The sequence below is a fragment of the Lissotriton vulgaris genome, chromosome 5, assembly GCF_964263255.1.
Source record: "Lissotriton vulgaris chromosome 5, aLisVul1.2, whole genome shotgun sequence".
Classification (NCBI taxonomy): Eukaryota; Metazoa; Chordata; class Amphibia; order Caudata; family Salamandridae; genus Lissotriton; species Lissotriton vulgaris.
In genome coordinates, this window is record NC_141693.1 from 1,452,005,640 (window position 1) to 1,452,020,396 (window position 14,757).

At 44.9% G+C, this 14,757-nt stretch overlaps 1 protein-coding gene and 1 pseudogene across 1 annotated transcript in view; both read left to right on the forward strand.

Annotated features, from left to right (window-relative positions):
• The window catches only part of LOC147712731 (C4b-binding protein alpha chain-like), a 366,951-nt gene that overhangs the window by 328,306 nt on the left and 23,888 nt on the right, over positions 1-14,757 (forward strand). The window lies entirely within an intron of this gene.
• Positions 8,431-14,612, forward strand: LOC147712732 (RAC-alpha serine/threonine-protein kinase-like; annotated as a pseudogene).

Here is a 14,757-nt window from a genome sequence, read left to right on the forward strand (position 1 = left end):
GTGGTCAATACAAGTATAGAGACTGGTAATGTCAAGTGTTATTAGGCAGTATGAGGTTTGCCACTCCAGTTTTTCAATTTGTTCGATAAAGTCTGTGGTATCCCTGATATAGGACCTTTTGGTCCAGATACTTGTTTAAAAATGGCGCCACGCAGAGCGTGAATGTTTGACACCGAGGAAGGGAGTTTTCCCGAAACGCGTCGGTCTAGAAAATAAATACTCACCTGTGCTGAAATCCCGAGAGTGCTGCCTTTCTTTTCGTTGAAGTTGAAAAGGAGTTGAGCTTTGATGTGTTACGCGGTACACCACCGCGCTGCAGCACCCGCTTTTGAAGAGTGACTCGCTGTTGGTGTGGTTCGGAGCAGTGATAAATTTATGCGAGTGCACCGCCGCCACTGAACTTGGGAAGAGTGGGACCACAATTCCTATCTACAAAGAAACAAACAGACTAAAGTGCTGTACGAAACCGCGACGACACGCGGTAAGTCTGGATTATTTTCTTCACGCACGATAAAATTGTCGGTGGCGGCTAAGCGAGGGATACGTAAGCAATACAGTGAGTTCATCGTGGTTGTAGTGTTCCGAGAGCGGAGCACCACAACATCCACTATCAGACTGAGATGTTTAATGTCACGGAACGCCGCGCGGCGGCAGCGGGGATGTTTAAAAATAAAAATCCTGACATCACGTAACCACCGCAGAAACCGGTGGCGGAGGCTGGAAACGCCCTGGCTGTTCATTTTATGAAACTGGAAAAGCTCTATGAAAGGGAAATACGCAAATGGTGGGAGGGCACTTCTCTCCAAAGTTACATTGAAGTGCAAAGAGTCCCACGGGGTTTGCGTATTTTCACTGTACCAGCCTACGAAAACCATGATCCCTTGCTGCTGGAAGCATGGGCGGCACACATTGCATCATCGTGCAAAGGGATGTTGGAAATTTTGATACAATTCGCCTGGAGCGACCGGGATAAGGCTTTGAAAGAGATCGAAACATTGGAGCAGGAATTAACACTGAATCCTGAAAAAGAACAACAGGAACAATTAAGAGCTTTAATGAAAAAAAGATTAGAGAAATACGAACTTAAGATCAAAAATCGTAAACAAGAAAAATACGATCGAAATGAACGTGATTACGCTATGGGCAGGATTTTAACGTTCGCCAAAAGATATGATCAAATTCGCAAGGAGTTGGCAAATAAAAATAAAAACTCAAAATCAGCGGCACCAACCACTGTGGAAACTTCGGAATCAAAAGTTACAGAGGATGAAAGATCAGGTGAAGATCTGGCGGGCTCGTCGGATGCAAGCTTGAAAACCCCTTTTCAGCAGGAGTTCAAAGTCATTCAACGAAACTGGCTAAGGGGCGGCAAAAACAAACACCCAGAACAAGAAGAGAAACAAGGAGGGGCGGCTGGAAGGGGAAGGGGAAGGGAAAGAAGTGCCCCCACAACACTGAGAGTGACAAGGAGCAAAAGAGGAGCCAGGTGGTAGAGAAGCAGGACCTCTTATTGATCGTTAACCTGTCACATAAAGAACTTACAGCTTGCGAAGAATCCTTATTGAAACTAGGACTCACATTCTGCCCTAATGATCGTATAGAATACACACAAACAAGAATAGATCTATTCAAGTTTATTCGAAAGATCAATCTCTACAAATACTATAAAATTAAACCTACTCCTAAAGAGGCTAAGTATTTGAAGAATAGTCGAAGAGAAACAGATCTTCTTCAAATCAATAACTTAACGGCATTGGAAATCTTGGAAAATCTTAGACAGGAAAATGTTGTGGAAGATGCCGCAACGCCGGCAACATTATCTCAGAGACTATTGAGAGTTGACATAGAGCAACAGTCACCCAGCAGTGGGTTAAAACCAACCTCCAAATTTCTACCACAAATGCCTCCAGATGCCATAGATACTTTCTCGGATCTAATGATCAAAGAACTGATGGCTTTAAGACTAGAAAAGCCGCCGAGGAATAGAAAGGACAATCTCACTAAAGCACAGAGGATGGCAGTGAAACAATTGGCAGAGGACAGCAGCATCATATGCAAACCTTCCGATAAAGGAGGTAATGTGGTTATCTTATCACGGGAAGCATATGTGAAGGAGGCAATGTGGCAATTAGGAGATGAGACCTGTTATAAACCCTGCTCGAAACTTGTGTACCAGGAGAGCATAGAGCACCTTTGTGGCCTACTAAAGAACTGGCATGACAAAAACATGCTCGACCTGGATGAATATCTATTTTTGAAGACAATGAATCCAATTTTACCAACATTCTATTATCTTCCTAAGATACATAAGAATATTGACAATCCACCGAGGCGACCCATCATTTCGTCCATAGGAGGATTAACAGAGAACCTCTCAAAATTCCTTGATCATTATCTGTTCGGAATGGTTCTTTCCTTGAAATCCTATATCAGGGATACCACAGACTTTATCGAACGAATTGAAAAACTGGAGTGGCAAACCTCATACTGCCTAATAACACTTGACATTACCAGTCTCCATACTTGTATTGACCACAGTAAAGGCCTACATGCGATTAATTATTTCTTGCAGAAATGACCATTGAAGTTGGCAATGCATAATATAATGTTACTGGAATTGATCGAATTCTGCCTTAGAAACAACATATTTCTTTTTCAGGATAGTATGTTTAGACAAGTCTCCGGTACGGCGATGGGCTCCTGCTTCGCCCCCAGTTACGAGAATTTATTCGTGGGCTGGTGGGAGGAGCAGGTAGCCTGGGCCCCAGAAAATGAGGAGTGGTCTAACAAAATTATATCCTGGATGAAGTATATAGACGACCTGTTCTTAGTCTGGAATGGCACGTCTGAGGAAGCAGAATCCTATATTCAAGTGTTAAATAACAACAGCTGTAATTTGGTCTTCACTGGCCAAATAAGCTCTGTGTCAGCTAATTACCTTGACTTAAAAGTAGAGGTGTATGAGGGGAAGGTCAAAACAGCACTCTACAGGAAACCCACTGCGGGTAACAGCATGCTACATGCGTCAAGTAGTCATCCCCACAGTTTAGTCAGAAGTATCCCATATGGGGAATTTTTGAGACTCAGACGCAACTGTTCATTTGACTGTGATTTCAAGGAAGATATCGTTGAAAGTACTGACAGATTTTTAGCGAGAGGCTATAAGAAAAGCCTTTTGGACAATGCACTCCGACGTGTTGAACAACTACCGAGGGAGTCCTTGTTCAACAAAAACAAAGAAAAAACAAACTTGGAGGAAGGGAGGTTTCGCCTCATAACTACATACTCATGTGATTCATACAAACTAAGACTTCTAATGAAGAAACACTGGCATGTCCTTAAGACAGATAATATAATAGTCAAGGATATTCCCCAGTCACCCCAGATTACCTTCAAAAAAGCCAGATCCCTTCGTGACCAACTAGTAAATAGTCATCTTGATCCTATAGTTAAGGAAACTGGGTAAATTAAGGAAGCTAAAGGGTTCTTCCCTTGTGGAAGATGCAAAGCCTGTGCATATAGCAAACGGGTATTGTCCTACGAAGTGAAGGGCTGCAAGGGTGGCAGAAGAATTAATAAGTTCATGTCCTGCCATACCAGCTATGCTGTATACTGCTTATGCTGTCCATGTAAACTCAGGTACATAGGGAGCACGATCAAGCCAGTAAAGTTGAGAATCCTCGAGCATATGAGAGCAATTGCGAGTAAGGATTTTTCTTATCCAGTCGCTCGTCATTTTGCAATCAAACATAAAAGCGACAGGAATCAGCTTCAGTATTTTTGTCTGGATCATGTCGCTGAAAGCACTAGGGGAGGTGACACATTACTGAAGCTTAGGAGACTGGAATCCCGATACATAGTAGACCTACAGTCGAAGGCCCCTGAAGGCCTCAATAGCAGTGAGGAAATGTCGATACATCTGGGTTAAATGAAAACATTTTTGAATTAGGCAGTAAATGTATCTTATGAAATTTGAGTGTGTATAGCTATATTATTTACGTAATGATCATCGTTCTGTTTTTTTTAAATATTTTGATAGTTTGAATTTGAATTATCTGTAAAGATATGTTATGAGATAAGTATCTATGTCAGTTTCATGGTTGAGCGCAGCTTGAGTGTTCTCATATCTCTACCTTTGGGATGCGGTTCACTTCATTTACTAATGTTCACTCAGGTTCTGGACCAATTTTTGAAAGTATTCCTGTGTACATTTTAACTGTGATCTATAACCAACGTAGTGAGGATTACAGTTGCAACTGAGGGGACTTAGCGACCCCTGCGCGGTTGCAATAGCCGATCCATGGCTTGATTTCTAGTAGTAATGAGCCTTTCAATTGCAATTATGTACAATGAAATATCTCATTCTGGGAGAATGTTAGTAACCCTTTAAAATACTTCTTATGGTGCTAAATTAATGTTCAGCGCAATTTGTCCCCAAAACGCTGTTGTCTGTTTTCTTTTTTGTAAATATTACACAGGAGTAAGTTTGCGACCCGGCTGGGTCGCGATTGCCGATCCACGGCTATATGACATGATACAGTGATAGACAACTAGGTAATTTGTTGTTGTCAGTAAATGCGTAAACTGTAAACATTCTACACTTACAAATGGCGCTTCCAGCATGCAATGATGTATGGTTGTCCCTCGTTTGAGTTTGACCTTTTGGTCCAGATACTTGTTTAAAAATGGCGCCACGCAGAGCATGAATGTTTGACACCGAGGAAGGGACTTTTCTCGAAACGCGTCTGTCTAGAAAATAAATACTCACCTGCGCTGAAATCTCGAGAGTGCTGCCTTTCTTTTCGTTGAAGTTGAAAAGGAGTTGAGCTTTGATGTGTTACGCGGTACACCACCGCGCTGCAGCACCCGCTTTTGAAGAGTGACTCGCTGTTGGTGTGGTTCGGAGCAGTGATAAATTTATGCGAGTGCACCGCCGCCACTGAACTTGGGAAGAGTGGGACCAAGATTCCTATCTACAAAGAAACAAACGGACTAAAGTGCTATATATATATATGTAGTGTAGCGGGGTTGGCTGCAGTGCCTAGTCTGCAACCAGCACACCGCAAACAACCCACCACATGCAGCCAACCCCATGCTCCATAGTACATTTGGTCATGCATGCAGGGGGGCACAGTCCCAGTCCCATGGCCTTTGGCCGTGCACAGTTGGGAGTTGGCCACAAGGTCTGGCCTGTGACCAAACCCTCTGGCCAACCACCCCAAAGCTGCCAAACCCACACCACACTTCACCTTCGGCCATGTGCAGCGGGGAATTGGTCATAAAGCCTGGCCTGAAGACCCCAGGTTTTTTTTTCCTAAAGAGGAGGGGTCCCCCCCCTCGAACCTATTATGGCCCTGTGGACCCATTTTCCCAGGCATAAATTAAAAACAAAGAGAAACGGGGTTGTGCGGCTCATCCACCCAGAGCCTTATAAGGCCCTGGGGAACCCATCCCCCATGGCCATTTTAAAAATAAAGGTGAGCGGGCTATGCAACACCCATCCCCAAGTCTTGATAGACCCAGTGGCATAACAAAACTTGCGGGTGCCCCCCTGCAGGGTATGTGGAAGGGCCCCCTCTGGACTCCATCTGGAGCTCTCCAGCCAAAGTGCTGTGCTGGCGGGCCCCTTGATGGTTGGGGGCTGTGGTGGCCTGTATTACGCCCCTGGCTATGCCCCGGGGACCCCTTCCCACAAGGCTACTATTTAAAACTAGGGGGAGGGGGCATGCATGTAATCCCCCTCCTCTGGCCTCTTTTGGCCGCCGGAATCCCACCCACGGGGCCCAATGCAACATTTTTGGGGGGAGATGGGCAATTGGCCACCCTCCTTGGGTCACTTTTAGCCCAGGGGATCCCATCCCCCAGGGCCCAGCGTATTTATTTGGGGGAAGGGGGAGTGTGGCTTCCCACCCTGGACTGATTTTGGCCTCAGGACAGGTTTGGCACCATATATTTCAGGCGCATTATAGTTAGAAATTAGCATTTAAAAAACCTTAGAAATTCAATGAAAAAACCACATGGTTCAGGGACGTTAGTTGGACATTTCACTCCTACAAAACCAGTGAAATTCGTCCGTTATGGTTAGTTCAGCTAACTATAACTCGCGCCCCCGCAATACACTTGTGATGACGTCACATATTACATCACTTATGACATGGTCAGTGACATAACTGATGATATCTCAAATGACATCACTGATGATATCACTGCTAACATGCAGCTCTCCTTGCTCAAAAGCAATCCTACTTTGCTTCATTGAAGCGAGAGCAGGTTTCCCTGCTCTCGCTTCAATGAAGCGAAGCAGAGTTTGTTATGGCAGGGCAGGAGTCGCACGGCTCTTGCCCTGCCTTAGCAAATATCAAGTCACAGGGATGGGCACCCTGGGACATTGCAGGAGACATCCCTTGGGGGTGGCAGTTCCAAGGCCATCAAGGACTCCTGGAGGGGGGCCGCGCGGCAAACATTTTCAAAGGAAAATGAGGCCTACAATGGCATAGCTAGGCTAACATAGGGAAAACCACAAGGGGCCATACAGGAAACACATGACAATTAGTTATGGGGGTGCAAAGAAAAAACAGGGTTCTCAAGAAAAACTTTAACAAATTCATTTTCCATAGACTTTCTAGCCAGACATAACAATAACATTGTTGTGTAGTTCCTATAAAACCTATACAGGATCTGCAAGTTTAGACAACATACACTGCAGGATTGGTGTCAGACTGATTCCAGACACCCCCACCAGGTATGTTGGCCTGTGTACCAGCTAGCTCACAGTGCCACTAGAAACCCCTCTTACCAAGGAGAGAATAGTTCTTGGCAACTATCAAACAGGACAACTCAGATCCCTCAGGACTGTGGAAACAGTGTACTACTCTGCACTCAGTCACTCGTGCTCACTTAGTCTCAGAGAGATACACAGAATAAATAGTAGGAACGTTTTCAATAAGTATTATTGAACAGTCATTATTCTAGTGTAAAATAGGTGTTCTGAAATAATCATTAGACAGTAACAGATATAGATGATTAGAAGCACTAGGAAAGTAAAAGGGTAGTAGAGTTCTTCCATTTTGCTTTAACCATGAATACATGTAAGTACATAAAATACATGATAATAAAATGCGTACTCCTACAATGCAACCCTAACTATATGTACCTGCGTGTACCTAGCATGTATGTAGGGGTTAAGCCAAAAATCCCTCTAGGATAAAGTCAGCCCCCATTACCTGAAGTGAGAAACTGTGGGACCCCGTCCTGGTCTTGTTTTTGGACAACCCACAAGGGATGTCAGACCACTACGAGCTGGAGTATCTGCATGCAGGGGCTTCAGCGTCTTACGTCAGTGTGTCGACCTGGAAGTCCCTATCTCCTCTCTCTATCTTAGCAAGATGTGATGTTTGTATACCGAAGGTATCCCCAGGAGTTCTACCTTGCTGTGCAGCTGTCGGACATATGGTGACATCAGGAATGAACCTTGTACATAGTTATTATGCAAGAGATGGTAGCCCTGCTGAGTTTCAAAGAATCAAAGGATCCGCATGCATAATGTATGAGGCTAGTGTTCAGGGAAAACCCACGTTTTGTGTGCAGCACTGTAACTAGGTAAAGGGTCAGTCCTAGCAGCCCATTATGTATGTAATGTAGGGAGGAATATAGGTGAAAGGTTGGGATTTTACCCAAACCTATATTTGGGTACATATATGGAATGTAACAAAACAGCAGAACAGATTTACATGAAATTTGGCAGGAATATAGATTATGCTTTGGAAAGGGTCCTCTTTCTGAATTGGCTCAGTAGTTTTTAAGTTATAAGCGACATAAACATAGTGATATATTTGCCCGTGGTATGTTACGTGGTATACCATGGTACCTGGTGAGGATAAAACACAATAATATTGGATAGTGAAAACCCTTGCTTTCTATAGCTAATTCCTGATTGTCACATTTCAGTGAAGCTATTGTTTTGTTGTATGTATCTGCCTGTAAGCGGTGAGTGATAGGACTATGTGGCCCACAAGAGGGTGCCAGGCTGGTAGCCTGTCTGGAGGGAAGGGTAGAATTGCTACCCAGAGTGGGGAATAGAGCCGAATGCAGACCACCAAGGATCAGCAAATCCTGGGGGAAAGCAGCTGAACAGCCAGCTTAGGCCAGAGCATAGCCTGCCACTCCTGCAGGGCATTGTCCGAGGCAGATCCCACTGAGCTTTTCAGGCTGTCACAATGAGGTTGCCTTCATCAGGCTTCTATGACCTGAATATGTGCAGGAACAGCAGCCACCTCTTACCTCCATTTGGCAGCAGGCCCTGGACCCAGAGATCCTATATTGTGGCCAGAGCTTCCCTGCATAGAATCATTCATATCTGAAATTTAAGTTGCGCTGTTCCGAAATGCACCATTTTATTTACTGGGGCTGTGGTGAAGTAGCTTTTCCATCATGAACAAAGTAACCATAGATAAGGAAGCATGACTTTATAAATGCAGAGAGCGCATAATGACATAGATGGCTATTTTCTACTGTAGTTAGATGGCACTTTTATTGGTTACAAAGAATAGCTCCAAGATGTTGACCAAATGGAAACTCCGTTTAAGAACTTCTCATTGTCAAAGTGCCAGCTGATGAAGACAGAGTGGCCAAAACTAAACTCCAGGGGTGACTCCACCACTAAGGTGGAGGAGCGTCGCCCCACTGCTTTAAAGCTGTGCAAAAAAAAAAAAGATAATAACCAAAAGTTATTATCATTTTGTTTTTCGTATTGCAGTTGCAATGCAGCCAGCTGGGTTGTTAGGGCAGGTCCGGGCAAGGCTCCCCTGACATCCGTTGAGGAAGGAGGAGTGGTGGCTGCACCTTAAGTGCGCAAGAGGATTTGGTTAGCCATTTCGGGCCCAGTGCGCAAGAGGATTTGGTTAGCCATTTCGGGCCAGCCAAACTGTCATGCCTACTGTGCATGTTCTCCACAGACTGTGTTATACATCCTAGCTGGAGAACATGCCCAGCCTCCCAGCCCCTATCTGAGTGCCGAACCAAGGTGCTCAGACCAATCACAAGGCGGCTATATTGCAGCATGGTGATTGGTTAGGGGGTTCTGAGAGACTGTGTTCTTCCTGGTTCCTCCTTGGAGAGGTGGTGGCTGGTGACGGCGACAATAACCCCGGTACGTTTTTTTTTCTTACCACACCCACCTTCCCTGCCCCTCCACTGTTCTTACCAGCCACTACTGCTAAACACATATTCATCATTTGATGTATCCATTCAACACCCGTAATTGAAAGAAAATTGCACAATGATACTTGTGAGGAGATGGAAAAATTAACACAAGTCATCCAGACCACAGCATATAGCTTTAAGAAACAGGAAGAGGAAGTGAGGAGGTATAGAACTATCTCCCTGAGTGATAACTCTGAAGCAGAAGAAATGGAAGTTGATCTCATCAAACGAAAACACAAAGTGACTATGAACGAGTTTGAATACCTGAAAATTTAGGAAAGGGCACCTTTGGATAGGTAATTTTAGTGAAGGAAAAAGCAACAGATGTTTATTATGCAATGAAAACGTTAAACAAATAAGCTCTTTTCTAAAGGAAGAAGTAGCACACACACTTACACAAACTGTGTTTTACAGAATTCTAAGCATCCATTCATAACAGCGTTAAGGTTTCCCTTGCAAACACATGATCGTTTATTTTTTGTTATGGGCATGCTAATGGTGGTGAGTTATTATTATTATTTTTTTTAACTGTTTTTATTAAAGGTATTACAGTGGTATCAAACGTGGCTATACAGACAATACACAATTTACTTTTCGTTAAGGACTTTACATGCATTTCGTACATCAATATTTCTCCTGGTCTTTTACTTCCCTGTTTTATGTTATAGCCTAACCTTAGAGACCCCTTCCCTGTAGATTTAGTCTATCTCTTCATCTGAGTCCTCATCATCGTGGTGAGTTATTTTTCATCGCTCAAAGGAATGGGTATTTTCCAAAGAAAATGCACAGATGCCACTCTACTATATGACACTCTATGACTGTCCACTGCACATTGCGACAAGCAAATCCACTGTACGCAACTCATCTCAAAAACACTCTATGCCACTCCAAACCACTGTACTCTATAGCATTCCACTTCACTCTATGCCACTCCACGACATGCCTTGCCACTTTACACCACTCCGTCAAATGCCCCTCCATTATAAGACACTCTGAAATGCCACTCTATGACACTCCACTTCCATCTAAGCCCCTCCACTCTGCGCCACTCTATTCCATTGTACAACACTCTGCGACATGCCACTCCACTGTACACTCTATTAACACTTCAGTCTATGACACATCACTCCACTCTACAACACTCCGCTCCACTGTACAACATGCCACTTCACTCTACGCCCCTCCACTCTAAGACACTCTACGACACACTACTCGAGGACATGGCACTCTACAACACTCCAGTCTACTCCACTGTACTCCACTCCATTCTATGCCACTCCATTCTATGCCACAACACTGTTCCCCACAACACTGTATGCCACTCCACTCTACAGCACTCCACTCTATGCCACTCCACTCTACAACCTCTATGCCACTCCTCTCTGCAAAACTCTACTCTTCTCTATGCCACTCTACAATACTCTTCTCCACTCGATGCCACTCTACTCCACGACACTCTACGCAACTCCCTCTATGCCACTTTATTCCACTCCACTCTATGATGCACTACTCCACTCTAATCCGCACTAATACTCCTATATGCCACTCCACTCTATGCCATTCCACTCTATTAAACACTATAATCCACTGTATCCACTTCACTCTAGAATCCGGTACTCCACTCTATGCCACTCCACTCAACTCCAAACTGTGATACTCTATGACATACCACTCTACGACATTCCTCTTATCAACACTCCACTCTGACACTCTCTTCCACTTTATTATATGGTACTCCACTCTACGACAATTTACTCTGATACTCCACTGTATGGCACTCTCCTCTCCTCCACTCTACTTTACGACATTCACTCAATAACAGTCCACGCCACTCCACTCTGATACACCACTCCACTCTATGACAAGCCACTCCACTCTATGACATGTGGCCCCCCCTTCCAGGAGCCAATATTGGCCTTTGGGACCCCATCCCCCAGTGCTGGCTCCAGCTATGTCCCTGGGTGCCCACCCCTGGGATACAGCAGTTTGCCTGACCGCACTGGTGTGGTGTGTTTGTTCTTTCTTGGCGGAAGTAATTTAAAGCTCCCGCCAAGCAAGAGCAAACACTAAGTCCACTCCCAGCGGGCGGGCGCATGATAAATGCTCCTACCCACTGGGAGTAGGCTTCTTCTTCTGTCAATTGCTCCAACCCCCAGGGAGCAGACTTTTTGACTTCTCCCTGTGGGCAGGAGCAATGCTTGTTCCCGCTAGAGGCAGGGAGACGATTGGGGCCAAGGGGGCATTGGGGCTCCCTCCGCAGCCCCATAAAAGATGAAGTAGGTTCTCTGGGTGGGTTCCAGGACACTGACCCTTTACTGGCCGGGCCCAGGGGATGGGGTCCCTAGTGCCAATACTGACTCAGGGAGGGAGGCTGCGTGCCCCGCGCCACATTTGTAATGTGGCTGGGTCCTGGGAGATGGGGTCCCCAGGGCTGAAATGTGCTCCATAATGCACGAAACTGAAAAGCAGCAAACATTTTAAAGCAGGAAAATTAATCATGTAAAAATGTCTACTTAAGATACAAAAAAGGAAATGTTTATATTATTTTATAATTTTCAAACCGTCTGTGTACAGTTGACAAGTGACCCCTGTCGTTCAACAAAACAAAAATGTTGTTGAAGAAAAGTGTGGCAGTTGCTTGGGCCACCTTCCAGTCCATCGTGGTTTGCCCACAGTGTCACTCTAGACAGAGACCAGCCATATGCAAATGAACCTTGGTCCTGCTCTGAAAGGAGCAGTCCAGCCCAAACTGCCCGTCAGGTCCCCTTCCCATGGGAAAACAAGCAACCGGTCTCAGAATCCTTGGGTCTCATCTGTGAAGTGCAGCTTGAGTACTATAGTAGAGTGAGCATGGGTTCATTTCTGGGCATACCTGTTGTTCTTAGTAAGCATGGGCGAATTTTGCGAATCTGGCGTTCGCGAATTTTGCGAATTTGCGAACTCGCAATCCGCAAAATCCGCGAATTCTCACGAATTTGCGGATTTTTTTTTGTGTTCGCAAGGATTTCTGCCAGTTCGCAAGGATTTCCGACAGTTCGCGAGGGTTTTGTAACAGTTCGCAATCGCGAACTTACATGTCGGCTGGCAACGGTCACGATTATGTTGTTTCTACGTCTGGTTCATCATCATAGGTTCCCAGCTCCCTCTGTTTCACCCCTGCCACCCTCTGTTTTACCCATGCCACCCTCTGGTACATCAATGCCTTATGCCACCCTCTGGTTCATCATCACTGTAGATTATGGGGGGAAAAAGCAAGCACACCTGCCTGCTTCAACTGACATGAATTAATTTGGGGTTGATTTATTAATGTGTCACTGTTTTAAAATTCCAGTCTGGCACCTGCATCCTTATCTGTAATTTGCTTTCTGTTGCAGTGCAATTTTTTTTCCAGGACCTTTGTGGCCTACTTGTAGCTATTCTATGAGCCTGCTGTGAGGGTCAGAGCAGGGTCATACAATTGTTGCAACTAGCAACTGAACAATTGTTGCAACTAGCAACTGAACTTTGGAGGGGCCCTTGTCAGGAAGCACTACAGGGAACGGTTACTAATGATGAGTTTGAACTTTTGAACCTGCTTTCACTTTTGCAAAACTCGTTTTTCTGCAGAGCAGCATTACAGCAACTTTAATGCCCCACCAAGCTTATATGAGAAAGTTGATTTCTAATCCAAAAGTTATCCAAAGAAAATCAAAAGGCCTCAAATTTAAAAAAGTGCAGGCAAATGTCAACCTGAGGAGTTATTCTGATAAAAATAATCATTTTCAGAAGGTCTATGCTGCTTGCTAGTAGATTTCTTGTGCGGAATTGCAATTTTTGTAATTTCGCGAGTGCGAGATTGTTGCTGCCCGCCGCACCTACATGTTCGCAATTGCAAACTTACACCGCAAAGAAAAAAATCCGCTGCGTGCAAATTTGCGGATTTTGCAGGAAATTCGCGAATCTCGCGGATTGCGAATTTACCGAAAATCCACAAAATCCGCGAGCGTAACGGATTTTCCGCCCATGCTTAGTTCTTAGGGAATTTGCTGCAACAAAGAAGAAAGTGAGGGAATCAATGCTTGAAGTAATCTTAGGGATACCAATCAGAGAGACCAATCATATGTAAAACAGTCTTGGCCGTGCTCCCATGTGGCCTGAGTCTTTTCCATCCGTTTGTTGGACATTGTGAAAGTAGGTGTCTGTAAGTGCATTGATTTGTGTGCAAGTGTGCATACACAATATATGTGCATGGGTTGCCTTTGTTGTGTCCTGTTGGATAAAATATCCCTGTGCTCTCAAAAACCCAACAGGCAACTGCCATCCTACCAACCACTATATCCCTCTTGTTTGTGACATAATCAGTGCTTTGCTCCTTCCAGCATGGGCTGATCCAGTGGCAGCTCCTACTCGGGAGTGTCGCCCCACCTGCTCTGAGTGCAGCAGGCAAACAAATAAATAAAATGTCAGTTCCACCCCATTTTTCTTATTTGTCACCACTCTGGCTTGCTCTGTCTACAGCGCAAGGGTGAGGGTGGGGCTGAATCCTGCAAATGCAGTATTTTAGCACTGTTCTACAGTGCCCATGTCGGATTGGCCGGCTGTCTTGCGACGGCCAGCCTGACAGGGCACTGTAGACCCAGCAATCCTCAGGCTGTGAAAAAGCCTGAGGATTGCTGGCACAGGCCCCCAGCCTGAAAATGAGTGCTGGGTGAGCCTGCTCCCACCAATCCTGCAGCTGCTTTCACAGCATGCAATCAGCTCCAGGATTTGTTGGAGTTCTGTTCCACCAGCAGGAAGGAAGTTCTTCCTGTTCGTGGAAAGAAGAAGTGCTGCAGCGTTTGTGCTGTTCCACGTTTATGGTGAGTGGCGCTTTCATGCCCACCATTTTTTACTCAAGCTAGCCGCCATTGGACTGACTATTGTTTATTTATCCCAAATGCGTGGCATAGCAGTTTCATTGACTCAAATTTGTCTCCTCTCTAGCCGTTGACCTTCAGTATTATGTGCGTTGTCGACAGAGGCATAGATTGTTAGCAGATTGTTGCAAGGGGACCTATGGTACTTCACTGGACATTTTGCTTCCCAGAACATATGAGAACTACCAACATCCTTTGCGTTCCATTCCTTAACCCTTTCACTACGTAGTACCAAAACATGTCTGCTTGCTATTTATGCGGCTGCTTTGCAAGGCAGTGCCAGAGTCTTGCTGAACTCCCAACTGATTCTCTCCATCTTAAAATAAACACTTATCCACCCAGCACATAGAAGGCTTGAAAATTATCCTGTACGCTATCCTTGTGGTGAAAACAGGCAGATAGGGTTCACATAATCTTAAGGTTCAAGAAATTGTGGAGTTCTTTGTTTTTCATTTAAGTTGTATCATATTCGGAAACTGTAAATTTTATTTCAACACTTTGTGATCATAGCTGTGAATTCTGCACCGGTAAGTCATCAAAGTTGCCATAATATTGCGGTGTCCTACCTGGTTTCTACCACACATGAAACAATCAAGAGATGCTCGAAGGGCAAGCTATCCTAAAGTTTAACTGGTCCTTTCACAGCTCTTCATTCCAGATA